A 6,000-nucleotide genomic window follows, 5' to 3' on the forward strand; every position below is an offset into this window, starting at 1 on the left:
AATTTTCTCGGCTCCGGCATCAGCGACTTAATTTTACTCTATAAATGTCAAAACTATCGAACTTTGGTACTAAATGATGCGTGGAAAAATTAGGTAGGGTTGTAAAATATACACTTGCCAACTTTCACCTTTATGCAATGCTTTGGTAAAAGTGGTAGCCGAAAAACCGTGTTTCATCGGCTCTGAATCCCTTAGTAGTAACGATCTCCTTGTAACTACCCCACCCTGGCAAATCGGCCATAACGTACTGTACCTGTTACTTCTGATCCTCTCTCTCTCTCTCTCACACACACACACAAAACATCTTCATTGTCCTCTTTCCATTAAAATATACTTAACCACAAATAAATGATGCTCATACATGTTTTATTCATGATTCAGGCATAAGGCATTATGCCTTCCATGCTGACGACTCATGGTGCTTCATGTAATTCAGACGTTAACATGACAAGCAAAGACTGAAGAGATAATTTCTAAGGTAATAAGTTCAGGACAGTCTTCAGAAGTCTCACTGCTTAAAAGTAAACTACCTCAATACCCTGTCTCTCTCTCTCCCTAATAAAAATCAACACAACTTTTACTACCACAATTATATTGCAAACTAACTTCGGAACCGTGGATGAATTTCATGTGAAGATATTATGTTCCACAACATCATCAGTTTCGTTTACTCACACTGAAGGTTCACCAGCTGTGTGTCGAAAACACTACACACACTACATCACTTGTTATCTTGTACACAATCCCTGGTTTTCAAACCTTCTATTCTATACAAAATCGTTCACAGTACCTATTGATTACTCACTATGTCTTCCTCTCCTCCTCCCTCATAACACTTCTTTAATTATCCAGTCTTTTCAACAATCTATTATCCTCCTCCATTCTTTCCATGTGACCAAAGCATCGCAAAACACTCTGCTGCAAATTTTTGCCAACACCAACTTTTTTTACCTCTTCTATGTATTCCCACTCATCCGGTTGTGCATATATTACACAAACAGGCCGTAAAAAAGATATTCATTCAAAATCTACCATTTTCATTCAACATCCACACTTCACTTTCATAAAGGAGAGTTGGCTCAGCAATCCCTTCATACATTCCCACATTGGGACACCCCAAGTTTCTTCCAAAATTTGACACACACCCGGTCACCTCTCATTCTGTGACTCACCCTTTCATTATCCATTACATTTACCTCCAAATACCTAGACGAATCAACTGCATCCATTCTTCCACTATCCAGATGAATATTTATTGCCTCATCTATCTTGCTTCCCTTGTTGATTTTTCATTTTATTTCGGTTTTGTGTTAATCTTTGCCATTTATACCATTCTGAGCTATAATATATTAGTGTGGTTCCATTATGGTTCTCTTGTGGCACTGACGATGGCCAGCAGAAGAGAAAAAATTAAACAATACAGAAATGATTTTCATCATTAAGTCCTAAGGACAGGAATAGATTCAGATTAGAAAAGAGTCCTAAAGCAATGGATACCACATGTGCATCAGCATATAATACGAACTGCTTTCGGGCAAGACTTTGCCCAAAAAGTATGTATATATATAATATATATATATATATATATATATATATATATATATATATATATATATATATATATATATATATATATATATATATATATATATATATATATATATATATATATATATATATATATATATATATATATATATGTGTGTGTGTGTGTGTGTATGTGTATGTGTAATTGAATCACGAAAATATGGAACGTGATGAACATATAAATAAAGACAAAATCCACGAAGGAAAAGAATCACTGGAGTGCTGTGAGGCCTTTAGACTGTCGTCCTTTACTAAAGGACGTCAGTCAAAAGGTTTGCAGCACTCCAGTGTTTCTCGTCCTTGGATTTTTGTCTTTATATACAGTATAATCACATATACATATATATTTTTAATCTTTATATACATATATATATATATATATATATATATATATATATATATATATATATATATATATATATATATATATATATATATATATATATATATATATATCCAAACAGCAGTGGCCACAGCCGGATATACACCAATGAGGGGAGGACACAAAGACTTGTTGCCAAAAGGGTCAATTTATTCCCGACATTTCGTAATATCTTCATTACATTTTCGAGGGCTGTACAAAATGAATAATATAAATTACAAAAAAGGCTATAAGTTTAAAATTTAACATTATTAAAAGGACAACTTAAAAGCAAAACTTGAAGTTCCTAAAAAGTAGTTTAACAAAGAAAGACATATATATATATGTACATATATATATATATATATATATATATATATATATATATATATATATATATATATATATATATATATATATATATATATATATAATTGTATTAATCAAAGCTCCAAGAAGAGGTCCATAGGAGGACGAAACTGTTGGACATATTCTAACCAAAACATCTTTCATTTTCCTATGTGGAATACAGCTGAATAACGTATCTTCGTGTCTAAGAAGATTTTATTGTCAGTGCTTTTTTTTTTAATTCTGGAACCCCTGATGATGTAATCATGGATTATGAAACGTTGGGAATAAGCATGTAATCAAATGACTATTCAAGAGTGTTCCTGTCCGCCTTCCCGTTTGATGTGTGTATATATATATATATATATATATATATATATATATGTGTATATATATATATATGTGTGTGTGTGTGTGTGTATATATATATGTGTATGTATATATATATATATATATATATATATATATATTATATATATATATATATATATATTTTAAGTTAAGTATACCTAGCAACGGTTTAGCAGACCACCGAAAGCTGATTAACAGCTCTCCTCGGAGAATCGAACGCGGGCTGGCCTAGAGAGAATACCATATCGACCCATCCAATTAGACTTATTTTTACGTGGCTAAGGACCAATTGGTTACCTATATAACGGGACCTACAGCTTATTGTGAAATCCGAACCACATTACCAACCGAAGAAATGATATTTCTAACATCATAAATAAATTCCTCTGATTCTTCAGTAGCCGGTCGGAGAATCGAACGCGGGCCTAGGGGAGTGCTAGGCGAGTACGACATCGACCCATCCAATGAAGAACTATATATATATAAACTAGAATCGTTTGATTAAGTATTTCTTCTCAGATCACGACGCGAGTAAGAGTTTCGGTTCCCACGTTCCCAGTGGAGTGTTGCCTTTGAGCTAATCGAAGATTATGGTTTCAATTAAGCCTTAATGGAACCCCAACCTTACGTGTTCAGAAATCGCGCTGTAAATGGAAGTGCTTATCGATACCTTAATGCTATTAAGCTCTTTCACGTGTTGGTCAAGAAATATCGGTTAAGAAATCTTTTAGTGATTTTAATGATTCTCTCTCTCTCTCTCTCACTCCGGAGTTAGGAAACAAACATAAAAATTCTGAATGATTCGACTGAAAAAGGAGGCTGACAAAGACAATGTTAATAAATGATGCACTTTTAAGCCTTTAATCTCTTCATGAGTTTATGTATTCAACGTCAAGAATATTCATTGTTTCACTAATTACCTGTCATTTTCAGTGAAAATGTTGATCAAGTAGACTTAATGTTAGGTCAAATTGCCATAACAGTTAACGAGACTAAATGAATACAGGGAAAGCTTTCGTTTTAAATAGCAGGATGTCCTTGTACTTACAGGAATATCTCTTGATTAATTACAATTTAATGTGAGTGTGTAGACATTATTATATGCTTCAAAAAGATCATTGACCAGTAAGTGAAAATGTAAATGAAAAAGAATTACGGGATACGTATCATCAGGGATTCCTGCGTCCGTTTATTTCTGGTTTGTAAAGGGAATTAGCTATTTATCTGTCTACCTACCTACGCCTACCTGTCAGACCGACTGCACACCACGTTAACGCCTAAACTCAAGTTTCTTTTGCGATCGCGAAAGTTTTCTGGAAGTCGTATTTTAACGGTATTTTCGCGCGATTCATTGAAGGTACGGAAGCGATCGTTAGCCTACTAAAAGCAAACCCTTGAAGTCCATGTCAAGCATTTTCGTCCCCCGGCACCAGTGACTGAGCTGTTTAAATTTATATTGATGACGCACAGCTCGTACTCCATCTCCAGTAATGAACTGAGTCGCAGTGTCGTTATTTATTTCCTTTATTCACTTTCCAAATTCTATTGAATTCTCCTTTGATGTCCACGTTTTCTTTTGCCACGCACATAGTTAATCCTTTCAGATACATTATTCGGCTACTGGACCATTTAATTATGATTTTCAAAGTTTTCAGTAATATTTCGAAATTCTTTAGTTTTTAGTGAATTAAGAATTTCTCACTCATCTGAATCTGTCAGTAAATAATGTTCTTTAGATTTTAACCAAAACATTATGATGTAGCCTTCCGTTTTGAGAAGTAAATAAACTTGCTACCCGTTTGAGAGGAGAAGCTTGTCTCTCACCTGAGAGGGAAAGAAACTTTGCCTCCCGTTTGAGAGGTAAATGAACTTGCTTCCCGTTTGAGAGGGAAATACACTTGCCTCCTGATTGAGAGGGAAATAATCTCGCCTCCCGTTTGAGAGGGAAATAAACTTGCTTCCCGTTTGAAAGGGAAATAAACTTCCCTCCCGTTTGAGGAAAGAAACTTGCCTCCCGCTTGAGAGGAAAATAAACTTGCCTCAAGCTTGATGGGAAAATAAACTTGCTTCCCGCTTGAGGGGAAAATAAACTTGCCTCCCGCTTGAGGGGAAAAAACTTGCCTCCCGCTTGAGGGGAAAATAAACTTGCCTCCCGCTTGAGAGGGAAAGAGACTTGCTTCCCGTCTGAGGGGAAACAGCTAGCTACATGTGTGATAAAAATAAAGCTTTCTCCGTTTGAGAGGGAAATTAACCTACCTCCATTGGGGATGGTAAACAACCCGACCTTCGTTTCAGAGGGAAATAAACATCTAATCATTTGTGAGAGGACTATTGTGCCAGTCTCAGTTCTGGAAAAAGACTGGCAAGCATTGAATGAGTTTATGTTACTTTCAGTTTTTTCTGCCCACCCTCAGATCTTAAAAACTGCTGAGGCCCAGAGGGCTGCAAATTGGTACGTCGATCATCCACCCTCCAATCAAACATACCAAATTGCAGCCCTCTAGCCTCAGTAGTTTTTAATTTTATTTGAGGTTGAAGTTAGCCATAATCATGCTTCTGGCAACGATATAGGATAGGCCACCACCGGCCCGTAGTTAAAATTTCATGGGCCGCGGCTCATACAGTCGTACGCCGAGACCACCGAAAGATCGATCTATTTTCGGTGGCCTTGATTATACGATGTGCAAAAAACTCGATTGCGCCGAGGAAACTGCGGCGCCTTTTTTACTTGATTGATTTTACCTTCGGTTTTGTTCAAATCCTCGCAAGAGAGAACGAAAATGGTTTCTGTTTGTTTGATCTTCTTTCACTTGTCAATTTTTTTTTTTTTTTATTGGAACTGTGGAATATCCCAGATCCTCAAAGCCCAATCATACAAGTCCCTAATATCTACCCAAGGGGACTGGAATTGTAGCATGCAGATACTGTAAAGTGAACGGTTCTAGTTTATTTTCAGTATACAAACGATATTTGAATGACTTCATGAACGGCTCGATTTTATCTAAGTGCTACAGTATATCAACACCCATGAGCTTTAATTATGGAGGTGCTTACCTGCTAGTTGACATCGAAGCATTCAAAGGCCAAATATTCAAACATGATGCCGAAGTGGTTCCAAATATTTTTTCGTTGCTATTAGTCCATTAGCGACTTTGTCTAGAAATGTTTTCTTTTATTAAGGTTTCTTTTGCTAATGATATTCTTCCAACATGAAATTGCAGGGGGTGTAATGGTTTTATGGCCCTCGTTTTTTAGCATTTAGCAACAATAAAACAACATATTTATTCATGGGTGTTACCCAAAAGCTTTCCCCGAACGTGGCAACAAGCTATCCTACACTACCCATAACTGAC

This window comes from Macrobrachium rosenbergii, chromosome 51, assembly GCF_040412425.1.
Source record: "Macrobrachium rosenbergii isolate ZJJX-2024 chromosome 51, ASM4041242v1, whole genome shotgun sequence".
Classification (NCBI taxonomy): Eukaryota; Metazoa; Arthropoda; class Malacostraca; order Decapoda; family Palaemonidae; genus Macrobrachium; species Macrobrachium rosenbergii.